Genomic DNA, 14,553 nt, shown 5'->3' with positions numbered 1-14,553 from the left:
TGCTCTGCATTCTGAGTGTTAAATTAGCAATGACAATGCAAAGATCCTTAATAGCAATCGTTGCTTCATTCTACATAGCGTCACTGAATACTATCGTAAGATCGTTGCACCGAGTACAATGTTGATGAAATTAAACCATAGCACTTAGGAATATAAAAAATAGATACAACCTATTCTCAGGCCTACCGAATATACATATATGCAAAATTTCATTGAATTTGGATAAGCCGTTTAGTAGGAGTATGGCAACTAACACTATGACAGGAATTTTGTATATATTAGAAAAACTGAAACTGAATACTTTGCGAACTAAAAATGATATTACCTCCGGAATAATTTTATTCGGCTGAAAGTAATGTTATTGACAAAAAGACACAAAATAAATTCTAATTAAAACACTTCAAAAGGTGGCAAAAATGGATTTTCGACTCGGACATATTTTCTTAATTTAAAGGTATTGCCTTCAAACTAATTGTATCTAATATTTACAATGTTATTGTTAAAATTTAAAAAAAACTCATGTACAAGAAAGAGTCAAAAAAACTACTGTAGCTCTCAGAAAAAGATATTGGTAATAAAAAGGGCTTACAGCTACGAAATAGGCATTGGTTATACACAGCGATAATCAGAACGATTTTTATGTACGGTTTGGCAGTAAAGTGAACTACTTTGGTTTAGAAAAAGCTGTAAACCACGATAAGCCGATCGTTTCTCACGACCCCATCTGCGGCACTCTATACCCTACTCTACCTAACACCTTTTGATATATTAAGCAAACAAATAGCTGCAAGCTCTGCTATTCACCTTAAAGCTTCGTCGCAGTGGATTGACACACATTGGCCACTCCGTAGTTCTTAGTTATTTGGAATCAATTCCAAATTACTCAGACTACACCATCCCCCAACTGCAATTCGACAGCAACTTCCAGATTTCTAACCCTTCACATCTTTCTGGAAGGATAGGGCATTCCTGGAAGACGTGTCAATCCATTTTTATGGATCACAGATGGTTCAAAAACAAAAGTAGGGTTTGGTGAAGATGTGTACTCTGAACGACTGAAATTAGGTCTCTCATTCCGCCTTGTAGCGTGTTCTAGGCGGAACTATTGGCGATAAAAGAAGTCTTGTCCTAGGTTAAAGAAAACGTTATATCAAAATCTGATATCCGTATTTGCTCAGATAGTCAGGCCACTATAAAATCTCTGGAGTCTGTCTCTGAAAACTATAACAGTCCAAAACTGTCGATCTTTTCTAATAGAGATGGCACAACAGTTTAATATTCACCTTTGCTGGGTGCCGGGCAATAGAGACATTCCAAGAAACTATAAAGCAGACCCATCCTACAACGTTTGGCAAATGCTGGCATACCAATCGCTACTTGTAAACTGTTGCTTAATGTTGTTTGTTATGGACCAAACTGAAGATGTTTGACAGTGAAACAGAACATGAAACGTCCGTCAGGTGTTTCAACCAATGTTGCCAAAAAGATAATAGTTAAAAGGTCACCTTTTATTTTGTATTTTGTTAAAGTCTTAGAAAAATTGAGAGACGGGCAAGCATGTGAATTTAAATATCGTTGTATAAAGTGACCATGATGATAACCAATTGAAGGTTAAGCAAATCCTTAAAAAAAGTTTGTACTGTTTTTTGATTTACTCAATATTGGTTGAAATCTATGAATTGTTTTTTTACATACAAAAATATATGAATTTGTTTATATTTTTGACTAAAATAATCTTAAAATTTAAAATGTATATTTCCTAAAAGAACAACAATAAAAATATATTTATTACCTAAAACGCTTTAATATATGTGAAAAATCAATATTTTCGTTATAGTTTTCAAAAACGTAACTTCTGAACGCTTGCTTCATTAGCCATTCAAAAGTAATAACCTTATAACGGAAGATATAAGGTTGTTACTTTTGAATGAGATACTTCGTATGCTCAGCTAGGATTTTTAGATACTTTTTGTCACTTGTTGTCCTCAGTTTCTGTACCAATTTTCTTCAATATGTGAATTATTCCAAAGTTTGATGAGTCTTAAGTATATTTTGACTGTTTAAAAGATTAAGAAATAGAATTTATGCAAACCACTAAAAATGTCCTCTGCATCCTTTTTTCAATGTATATGGTTAATGTAAAATTTCAAACTACTTTCACAAACTTTAGATACCAGCTGGGTCCAAACTAAAAATACTGTCTTAAATTTTCAATCTTCCTTACATCTACAACCAAAGAAAAATCCTTAGAAACCCGAGAAAGGAAAAAAATTAATTACTTAAAGGTAAACTCCCGCAGGTATAATAACACCAACTAACCTTCTCGAAAAATTAATACAAAAAGATTAAAAAAAAGATACACACATCGCACAAAACAGTCATCAAACTCTGAGCTAAAGTATCTTATTCTTTTATTATTCTATTTGGCCAGTATATCTTAGTGTATAGGTAAAGGTAGTCCTTATTCCTTTTTCTCACCACACTGATTGACTAAATTGCTAACATAAAACGATACAAACAAAACTTATCCCCAGAGCCATTGGCATTTAATATTTAAAAAAAAAATTGAGTCCAAAAAAGAATGATGAAGGATCTAAAATCCTGCATCCTCTCGGTCTCGCTCGGTAACATAAGGACATTAATTAAATTATCCTAATATCGAAGGTAAATCTCTGTAAAGATATTTTTTCTTCCTCGACCAAAAAGAAACTTTATACAATTCTTCTTTTATTTTCCTTTTGTCTCAGAGGAGGAAAATTCTTCTACAGCAGATAAAGTTTTTATTTTAAAATTTTAATATAACTTAAGAAAAATTGAAGACAAAATTTAAGGATGAGCGAGTGGGAAGGGGCGGTGGCGGCGTTGCTCGTCAACAAGAACGCTACTCATAAAAATGCTCAAGGTGTTGTATAAACGTAAAGTGAAAGTTTTCGCGCTCATTAAAAGTTCTGTTTCCTTTGGCTCATCATTTTGCTTGTAAAGTGAAAGCAGTAGCAGAAAAACAAGCAGCCACTAGAAGACGAAGCCGATTCCGAAGAAAAATAACTTCTAATGGGAAGTTAAAAAAAGGATATTTTCATGTTGTAGAAGTTCTTCAAAGAATTTAGCTGTTTTTTTATTTATTCATTAAATTTTCTTATTTTTTGAAGAAAATAAATCGATGTTCAATGGCGAGGAAAAGCAATTTTTGTTCGTTTATCTTTTTTTATTTTTGTTTCTTGTTTTGGTGAAGGAGATGATTGGTAAAAATAAAAAATAATTGCTAAGGAATAATTTCACAGATTCCTTCAAAGTAAATTCCATTCCTCAGTTAATATAAATACAGATATAGACCTCTGTACCGTAGTCTGAAAATTGTTGTAATTTTGGTCAGGAAATTAATATGCCATTATATCCTGTTTGTCTGTGTATGGGGAATCCTGTTACTGGTGCGTAATACAACACAAAGTGAAATTCCTTTTTTTTTTTTGTAACTTGATTTGCGTTTGTAATCATTCGAAATTAATCGATTTGGTTTTGTAATTATTTTTGCGGACAGATAGATAATTGTCACTTGCTAGATACTTGTATATGTAGTCGTACTCTTGCTGTTTCCGCAGTTGTCTGAAAGGTATTTTAATTTTTTTGTTATTAACACTCCCCTAGTACGCAGTCAATCATATTATTTGGTCATCAGAAAAAGGATATTGGGGAAATTCGAAAAAATATAACGACTGTTATGGTTTAATTAAAAAATATTGTTGCTGAAAATGGCTTTTTAAGGTTATTTTCAACATTCCCACTTTAATAACTTTAATGATTAGAATGTGTATATTCATTTTTTATTTCAAAACGTAGACATTTTGAATGAATTCTGGGCTTTTTTTCCATTATCAATGCAACACGTTTTCTATCTTTGGATAAGATTGTTAAAATTTTCAAAGAAATGTGGCAACACTAGATGATGGCTTTTTAAAATCATAAGTGAAGATTAATCTTAAAACTGATTGCGGTGGTGGGGGCTTAAGCGGCAGCTATGTTGGTTTTCAGAAGACTTCGATTATTGAACAATTTGCATTTCAAAAAGATGAAATTTAAATACAAAAAAGAGGCAGGAATGCGACCCACACTGATAACTTCCCATTTCTGTCGATTTGTCTTGCTTAAAAAAGTTTGTAGGTTTTGGTGTTGGGTTAGACAAATTGTCAGTTAAATTATTCTTAAAATTACCAACAATTTTTTCATATAAGGAAATAGTTTAGTTTGTAAAACTAGTTTTGTTGAATAGATTTTAGTAGAAAATAAATTTTTACCAATTTAAGTAGAATTTCTTAAATTTTTACAAATTGGATGAAATTGAATGAAATTAATTTGAGAGCTATCAAGAACCGAACATCAATTTTTACAAAATTTGAGTACTATTTTTTGTAGAGTTTAGTTTTTATGAAAAAATAGACTGTTGAATTTATCGAAAACAATATTTTCTGTGAAGTAAAATAAATTTGAAGACAATATTTTGAATTTTTTTGAAAACCTATTTGAGTCGAAAGTAAATTTTTATCAAGTTTTTGTATTGTTTTTTTAAGGGTTTTAATTTTTTTATTTTGTAAAAAAAACTGTCATTAGATTTGTCTCAAAATTTTACTGAATGTTAACAACAATATTTTCAAAAAGATAAAAGTAGTTTAAAGCTAATCAAAGTTTTAAAAAGATATTTGAGTCGAAAATAAATTTTTGCAAACTTTTTTATTGATTTTTTTTATGTTTTTATTTTTGGTAAGAAAACTGTCAAATGGATTTTCTCAAAATTTGACTGAATGTGGAAAATAATATTTCTTATAAGTTAAAACTAGTTGGAAGCCATTATCTCAAATTTTTGAAAAGATATTTGTATCGAAAATCAATTTTTACCCACTTTTGCTAAATTTTCTTTTAAGTTTTTTTTTATAAAAAACTTACCAGATGTTAAAAACGCTTTTTTCGTTGCACAAAATTGTTTTAGAGATGAAATCATTTTTTATTCATAAAAGTTTCAAGGAGACAAATTTTTTTTCTCAATTTTTCCAAAAATACATTTGTTTGGTAGCACGTTACAATACATACTTTAAAATTTAATTCAAGTCTCAAGCGTCATTGGATCTTGATCTTTTTTTAAACTGCTATATTAAAAAAAAAACGCCCACTCAATTTTCTTGAGAGCCCTTTCTACATCCTTCTGCACTATTATCTGTATAACAAAATTCATTTGAAGTCGATATCTCTTCTGATTCTTGAGCTATGAACGACGAAAAAAAGTCGCGAACGTGCACACGCACTCACACGCATCTTTCTAAAAGTATTTTATTTCAACTCTAGGAACCTTGAAATGTCGAGAAATGTCAAAAATTTCAATTCGACAAATCGGACCTATTTGAAGTTAATAAAGAGGCTAGGTAACCCACACTGGCAACTCCAATCAGTGCCCTAGTGTCGATTTTCTTTAATCTTTAAAAAAAAGGGTTATCCTTTTTTTGGTTTTAAAAGTAAAATTTAAAAAAATACAATATTTGTTTGTATGATATTGATGATAACAGTCGTTCCATCGGCGTTTTCGAAGAAGTAAGGTCCAATCACACCTCCGGGCCAAAGAGTGACCTTTTTTGAATGTAATGGCCTATTCCTAATTACTTGAGGTTTCTCAAAACCTCAAAGACAACAATTTTGTTTTTTTTTTTGAAATGTGATTCGTCGCTGAAGAAAATTTTGTACGAAAAATCGCCGTCCACCCCCTGTTGATCAAGAACCGAAGAACGACGAGGAATCGACACATTCAAATCTTCGGCAACACTTTCACTTACGGCAGTGCTTTTTTCAGTGGTACCAACGAAACCATGATGCACATGTCTTACAATATCTAATCCGGTCTTTTGAAATGTTTTCGCCTAGTTGGACGATTATGTAACCCATAATCTCCTCTTAAAGCATGATATGTGGCTGTGGCAGAATAACCATTTTTGTAGAAGGTTTTAACAATTTGTGTGCGTTGTCAAATCAAATGGGGTGGCGCAACAGTCCGTTGTGAACCAGGGCCTAGTGACTTACAACTCTCAACCATTCCTGTGTGCGAGTACTGTTGTCAGGAATGGAAGGGACCTACAATTTAAGGCCGAATCCGAACGGCTAGTTTGAGAAAGCACTTTTTCATGACAAGAATTACTCTTGAAGGATTTGTCAATTCCTCGCAAGAGGCAGTACCCGCGAAAATTATTATTTTTTTTTTAAATTAAGGTGGCACAGGCAGGGATTGAACCCAAGACCCCTTGCATGACAGTCCAACGCACTAACCATCATGCCACGGGTGTGCGTTGTGCGATAGTTAAAAACAATGTATTTTAAGCCCCTATCTCTGTTGGTTCTTGAGATATGGATGACGAAAAATGGTATCTCGAAGGTACGGACATACAAACTTACGTATACAATACACATATACACACAGGCATCTCTCTCAAAATATTATATTTAGATTATATGGGCTTTGAAATGTCAATATTTATAATTCGACAAATCCGAACGTTTACAATAGCGCCCCAAAAATTGTATTTAAATGGGGATTTAACTATACTTTTGGGCACTTACATCATTTTCTACTCAGGGAATTATTTCATGCTGAAAGCGGATTAAGAGTGTGGTATATATAGTGGTAGGGGGGGCTATTGATGATTTCATGTTCCGATTTTGCACCTCAAGTTCTTGTTTTCCTTTTCTTTTCATTACACTAATTTTTTGTTACAAAACTTTCGTAAATTTCGTAATTTTTCACCAACCAAGCTGATTCTGGTTATGTGGACCTATTGCAAAAGTATGTCTAATATAATTTGATCGTTTTCTTGCACTTTTGTAAAACGCCTTCTAACAACTCTACGTATTCCAAATCCGAAAATACCGCTTGAACTAGTAAATTTGGCATTTTATTTTATGGATTCAAAGAGGTTGAAAAAAAATACATATTTTTGTATTTACATCAACCATCACAGTGCCAAAAACAATAAACAAGGCTCGCTTCTCAAAAACAGCTGTTACTAATTACAATATGTTCGTTTTTCGCCATAAACAACAATAATAATCTTTCTATTAAAACGAAAAACCCCACGATACTGACGGACTTTAGGTTTGAATCTTTTTCGGTTCATGACGATCTTCTTTCTTTTTTTTATATATGTAATTTTTATTATCTTTGGATATATTCCACTGAAACCAAAAACACAGAGTTTCCGTCATCGTGTACGTTCGCCAAAATCCATCGTCAGTCATCGTCTTCCATTTTACAAATATTTTATTTTATAGTTTTATGTCCACGATTTTATCTTTTCTTTTCAAATTAGTAAATAGAAGTGCAGTGCATCCTGGCAGATATTATGGGTTTTCAAAAAAGTAGTTGTACAGTGGGACCAAATAATGTCAAAGTTAACTAACAAACTTCTTATGAACTTATTTTAAAGGAAATAAATAATAATCAACAGGTCGTCTTTTGACCAATGAAGGCCAAACATTTTGTATTTATAAAGGGTTTTCCAATAGAGACTTGACAATTTTGAATTTTTATTTGTGAACGCACCATTTTACTAATCATCAAACTGTCGTTGTCATCAGCATCGAAATTGCATTAGAAATTGCTATTTTCTACTGAAATTGGTGAGTCGGAGAACTAATTTAAAGAGTGCTAACTCTATTTTTCAGTCGTAATTCTCCTTCGATTGTAGTACCCTTGGCGTGATGGTTAGTGAGTAGGACTGTCATGCTAAATGTCTTGGGTTCAATACCTTCTTGCGTAACATTTGAAAAAGTTAATAATGTTAGTTATTGGCATATGAATCCCACAAGGCTGTCTATGTGTCTCTATTTTTAGCTTAGTTTTACCAATTTTTGCTTATTTGTGATAGATCGTCACTCCATCCCTAATTGGGTCGTCCTGCTGGGCAATTGATCTCTGGTCTCCATTTCGTTGTAATTTGTGTCTATCTTTGTTCTTGTAGTCTGAATACATGCCCTGCCCAGCTCCATTTTAGCCTTCTTTTTCTAAATATTTATGACGTCATTAATTGTTGTTCTATTGAAAATATCTTCATTTTGCACCCTTTGACTTGGCCGTATGTTCAGAACTTTTCTTTTCATTTTGGTCTGACAAATCCTTAGATAGTCAAGTGTTTTTGCTGTTAAGCTCATTGTTTGTCAGAGTCAAAGATATATTTCATTGTGTCTGCACTTTGTAACAATTGTAAAATGAATTTAAGGCTTCAGAATTGTTTCCAGCATCTGTTAATTCCTTTATACTCTTGGTCCTTAAACGATTTTAGCTGTCCCAAATATATTTAATCTTTTACCATGCTTGAATGTGTATAGCTTTTGTGGAACTGAGAACTATATCGTCTGCAAATCTTAGAAAATTGTTAAAATCTTTTCCACAAATTCTTATTTCATATTTTATCCTCTAGTAAGTTTTTTGGAAAATGACTTTCCGAACTGAACTAAATAAAGGTGGTGAAAGCGGATCTCCCTGACTAACTCCTTGTTATATTACATTTTCGTCGCATTGTAGCCTACTTAAAAGATTGTATTTTTTAAAGCCTACATTTTGGTAGCGAATATCAAATCAATTGTAAAAACTTTAAATTTAGTTTGACTTTCACTATCATCTGTGTTACTGTTTCTTGTTGGGTGTATTTCATATGTCTTTTAAGTTGTTTTATTTGTTTGGTATTTGAATTTATTTTTGCCCCCAAACACAGCTGAACCAAGGACAACACTCTCTAATTGAATGATTCTGAGTCGTCCATCTTTATTTTTGGTTTTTCTATTAGACAAACTGTCGTCAAACAAAAAAAACACCCTAAGCCAATTTATTTTATCTTTTATTTATTGCAAAATAAAATTAGTAAAAAAAAGAAAAGAAAAATAAAGCAATTTTAAAAGTAACCCAAAAGTTAGAAATAAACATTAAAATTAATCGCTGTGTTTCACTTTTTTCCTAAAACATGCTGTCAAGTGGTTTCGTATGTCTTAGATTGTTCTTGTGGAAGTTTAACCTTTAAATATACTTAAAAAGAAATCGTATTGAATTTTTAATAATAAAAGAAACCAAAAAAGGAAATAATTGAGTGAAAGTTAATTTATTTATTTAGTTTATTTTTTGTTAAAATATTTAGTGTGTGGAAATATTGAGAGATGTGGATTGTATATTCAGTAAAATTTTGAACGTAATTTTATGTTCTTTGATTATTAATAATTATTGACAATAACATAATTTTTGTTGGACTTTTGTTTAAAGTTATTTAGTGAGTTCTAGTGGTACATTTTCTGATGTTTATTTTTTTTTAATCTATTTTCAGATGTATCGAGTTTTATTTGTATAAGGTGAGTGCCTATCTAAATATTTTGTGGAATTTTTTCCACTTTGAATTATTTTTACTTAAGTCTTACGAATCACTATTCATATTTTTTAAAGCAAAATTTAGTTAATTAAGTGATTATTTGTATTATTTTTTAACAGTTTTTTAAGTTCTAATAACAAAACCTCATTGGAATCTGCTTTAAATAATTTGTTGTTTTTCTTTCAACGTGTAGTTTTCAGTCCTGCACAATTAAAAGACTAAATCCCGAATCGTGCAGATTTATTACTGAAATATTGGTTCGATTCGCCCAAAGCATCACTACTCTGTCCAATATTCTGTCTACATCATCAAAAGCTGCAAAAATTGGTTAAAAATTGGAGTCGCGGTGGCCACTTGCCCGAAACATAATTAAAAAATCCTTATTTTTATAATGCATTTTTGACATATCATTAAATTAACTGAAAATTAAATGTTTTTCAATACAATATTATTATAAGTTTAAAAGAGGTTATCACTCAAAAAACATTTAACATATGATCTTAAATGGTCTTTCATGTAGTTCCAGATTGGCAACACTGACATTTCAAACCTGTCAAACTCAGCAGTCATTTGAAGTGTCAAATTATTGGTAGAACAAGAACAGTTGAAACAAAGCTTTAAAGGTTTATGAAACTTGAAACTGGTAATTCAAACGTAGATATTATTTTTTTCCCAATTACGCTATGATTATGTACATACGACATATAAGACCAACTTCATCACTGACATTTTAAGACAGTGGAAACGTTACTGATTTTCATAAAAAACGATCGCTTTGTGGAAACAGACAAATTAATGACAAAATATTACGGCCAAAAGTCTACGTTAGACTTTAGAACTACTTAAGTGTATTTTTCAACTTACCCAAGTCCGAGTATAAATTTTGATTAACCGACTTAAAAAATAGAATATTTGTTTTTTTTTTTTTTTTTAAACCTTCGAAACACCATGTTATTCTCGGCTCCACTCTCGTCTACTAAGACACTTCTTAACTGAGCTCGATTGAATTTTCTGTCAATTCGGTGCAACCAGAGAGTGTCATGAGTTCTCCTGTACTTGAAAGTGTAAAAGATTTTATGTGACAAATCTTATTTCGCACTCATGCAGTAGCAACAATACTGAAAGACCTTGAAGTACACAAAACCGCTGGCCCTGATAGTATCCCCCTATTGTTCTGGAAGGTACTCTTCAACGGTGACAAACCCATTGCTTAAGTTTCCTACTATTCAAGTCACTTTCCGAGAGTTTGAAAAACAGCATTTGTCCAGTGTGTTCCTAAAAAAAGCGAAACCTCTTAATCCTCTAACTATTGTCTAATTGCACTCAAGTCCCGCTTCTTTTGTCTTAGAGAGTTCTTTGAACGACAGAACCCTCAGATTTTCATATTCGTTTCTAGATTCTAATTCTTGTCCTTCGAATGTGGACTACCAACGGCAACATATGATAAGTTCATTTAATTCTGATCTTGACAGCATTGTGCAATGGGGAATCAAAAACCGTGCAGAATTTAATGCTTTGAGAACTCAATGCTGTCTACTGTCGCAAAAGTGTAACCCGTTACCAATGCCACTATCCATGAGACGTACTTCCATCGATAAGACGGAACAACGTTCAGTCCTAGTTATTTGCATTACAAACCGCTTGTTGTGAAGTGATCACATATTTGACATCGCCAAAATTAGGTTTTCTCCGACGATGCAAGAAGTCATTTCAATGTTTCATCGTAGTTTGTTTACTACAAATCTTGTAAATTTCATTTGAACGGTCTCAATTCTACGTATTAAGTTATTATTATGTGGGTTTTATACTAAGCAACAATATTAAAGGATAGACCTTATATACGCAACGTTAGGAGATTTTAGTGTAAAAGGATCCTTTAAACCGAAATAATTTCGTTAGACGAAGCCCAGCATGGAGTTGGCTTTATTTACCATATATTTTATATGACTTATAATATTTGGCTTGGAATTCAAGATCCTTTTTCACTGAAATTTTATTAAATAAATTATTTTGAATGTTGTAATCAAAAACAAAAGTTAATAAAAGACGGGTAACAGATGAACATTCACATTTGGAAATATTGAGGAGCAATTGATTTGTTTTGCACCATTCATTCAGGTTGAGGATATCACTTTTAAGAAGTGTGGAGTCTGTTGATCTTTTAATACTACTAAAGAAGTTGAGGACATCTGCAAACAGAAGGTGAATAGGAACCACAATGGACCTAATTTGCTGTCTTGTAACACGCCTGATGTTACTCAACATAGATTTGATATATTCTAATCTATTAAAACCTGTTGACTTCGTCCTGTAAGATAAGTCAATGACCGTTTAAGCATGCTTGAATGAAATCCAATGAATTATAATTTATGTATTAAGATTTTCTGATGCACCCTTTCAAACGCCTTAGGAAAATTGGTGTAGATAACTCCAACTTGATAACCCTTTTCTGCTGAGCTTCGAACAAAATTTACGATAATGTTTAGATTTGATGTAGTTTATAAAAAGCACCTGCTTCTAAACAGCAAATGTTGTACTCATGCAACAGCGAACCTTGAGATTTGCACGAGCTAACAAATTCAAATTGTTTTTTTTTTTATTCGCCAGAAGTTGGAAATCAATCCCCCGATGATGATTTTATGACTAACAAACTACTAAATTATTAAATCTGAAACGTGTGTGTATAAAATTTATTAATGGGCAATTTCCTCTTATAATTAAAAAAATAATAATAATAGTATAATACCCTTAAACTATTATTATAATTAAATTTAATTAATAATAATTTAGCAAGAAAACAGAGTTTGGGTTTGACTATTATAAAATTACCAACAAAATAACATGTTTTAAATAAAAGGCCATTTTCCTGGTTTTTATGTAAAGAAGCAAGCCATAAAACAAAGTGTTTATTGGCAGTAATGAGATTAATCTTTGTCACGATGGTATTGGTTTTTTTTTCAGGTTTTGAAAATATCTTAATCATGCTAACCAGTAAGTTTTTGTATGTGTTCAAAAATCAAACAAAGTCTTTATGATTTTTTTTCGAAAATAATTTAGAATTTTACTTAACCTACATCTTGACACAGATAAATTTACTGTCAAGTAAGGGAGAGGTGAGAATGTCTTCAATTTTAGCTAGTAACCATTTAATATCACCTCGCTATAAATATTTTTATGTTCAACCTTCCAAACCAAACCCTCTACGAAACTTCAATATTCTTCGTTAGTTCGTCGGTGAGTCTTTTTAGAACTATCGGAAATTAGAAATAAATCATGAAATATAGAAAAATGCATAAAGTCTTGTGGAAATCGATAGTTTGGCAGTATCGGCTGCGCCTCAAATATTTAACTAGCTTAGTAAAATGTTGGCTTATTCTCTATATCATTTCTGCCGGCATCTCACGAATAAATGCTTCAATATTTGCTTCCAGTTCAGTGCGGCAATCGAAGTGAGCTTGTCGCAATAGACATGAGCCTGAACATAGTCCCACAAAAAAGTCTAAACGCGTTGAATTGCAAGATCTAGGAGGCCATTTGACTGGGCCACGACGTAATATTAACAGTTCATCGTAACTCTCTTTTCAATTGGTTCATTGTGTGCCGTGACATCAGGCATACAAGTCAAGCTCTTAGAAAAAAAATGTTGTTATCATCAAAAGGTAATGCTCACTCAAATACAGTCAGATGATTCCTGTGACTTTTTCTTGATGCATTGGTAGATCATAGTAGTACCCGTAGCATGATCGTTAGTGTGTTGGACTGTCATGCCAGAGGTCTTGGATTCAATCCCTGCCTGTGCCACCTAAAGTTTTTTCACGGGTACTGCCTCTTGCAAGGAATGGACAAATTCTCCAAGAGTAATTCTTATCATGAAAAGTGTTTTCTCAAATTAGCCTCTCGAATTCGGCTTAAAAACTGTAGGTCTCTTCCATCCCTGACAACAGTACTTGAACACAGGAGTGGTTGAGAGTTGTAAGCAACTAGGCCCTAGTTCTCAACGGACTGTTTCGCCACCTAATTTAAATTATATTGGTAGATCTTGCAAAGCTTCTGGCTGCTTTTTACTCGAAATACTTCAATTTTACTTGTTCACGTATCCACTTACCCAGAAATGAACTTCTACACTGAAAACAATTTTTCTTTAAACAAATGGACTTTCCGAAAACTTTTCAAGAACCCATTCATACCGAATTCGGCGTCGTGGTCGTTCGCTTGACTTTAATTCTTACACCTGCTCTATTTTGAAAGGCTTCACGCTTAATTTTTTCCAAAAAAAATGTCCACGCAGTGAAGTAACAGAGGTCCAATTGTTACAAACGATGAGAACTGAATCGGAATTCACGTTCATCATTGACGCTGACCGATGCAGATTGCAATCTAATGATATGAGTTTGGTCCCAAATTTATTTACAATATCCCCAATACCCGCTTCACAAGGTCGATTAATCTGACCATAAATTAAAGAAGCACGCGATAAACTCATTTTATTAAATATCAATAATTTGCAAGCATTGTTCGTTTATTTAAGTTATAGAACAAACTGATGTTTGATGATGACCGAGCTAGAATTTTTCGAATTTTAAAATAAAGTTTTTTAAACTTTTGCAAAAATTTGTCTGTTCAAAATTTGGCTAACATCTCACATAACTCAAATAATTTATATTTTTCCGGAAGTTCATTAACTAATTTGTTGAAAATATTTTAATTTATTTCTTAAAAGTCGTTTCCAAATTATTATCATTACTAACATCCCATCAGCATGAGATGTGATTAAACTGTGTGAAATCTAAATTCAATCTTTAAACCCCACTATTACACAGTTAAAGCCTCAAGCTATAATACCGATAAAACCTAAATCAAAATGAAGGTTAATGTAAATTTTTGTTAGTCTACATAATATTTGTAAGTCTTGCAGAAAGCATCAAAAGTGACTGTTTTTTGATTTTGTTATTTATTTAAAAGGTCATAAACTATATGTTTATATTATAATTAAACTTTTTTATTGATTGGTTTTTCGTCAGAAACAAATTATAATTCTTTAAATGGAGCTTATTATTGGTTGTTAAACAACATTAAATATCAAAACATTAACAGAAAACATCATTTTCCATAACAGAAAATAAATAGTACCACATAATATGACTTTAATGGCTCATCTGATCTGATA

General features: G+C 32.0%; 1 protein-coding gene across 5 annotated transcripts in view; it reads left to right on the top strand.

The window, feature by feature from the left end:
* Positions 1 to 14,553, top strand: part of LOC129953876 (probable serine/threonine-protein kinase DDB_G0286465) — a 386,722-nt gene that overhangs the window by 78,888 nt on the left and 293,281 nt on the right. For all 5 annotated transcript variants that reach the window (XM_056067400.1, XM_056067398.1, XM_056067399.1 and 2 more), the window contains exon 3: positions 9,345 to 9,369. The gene's annotated coding sequence lies outside the window, so the exon portion shown is untranslated. The remainder of the gene's footprint in view (positions 1 to 9,344; positions 9,370 to 14,553) is intronic.

This window comes from Eupeodes corollae, chromosome 1 (genome assembly GCF_945859685.1).
Source record: "Eupeodes corollae chromosome 1, idEupCoro1.1, whole genome shotgun sequence".
NCBI lineage: Eukaryota > Metazoa > Arthropoda > Insecta > Diptera > Syrphidae > Eupeodes > Eupeodes corollae.
This window is presented reverse-complemented; position numbering and strand designations above follow the sequence as displayed.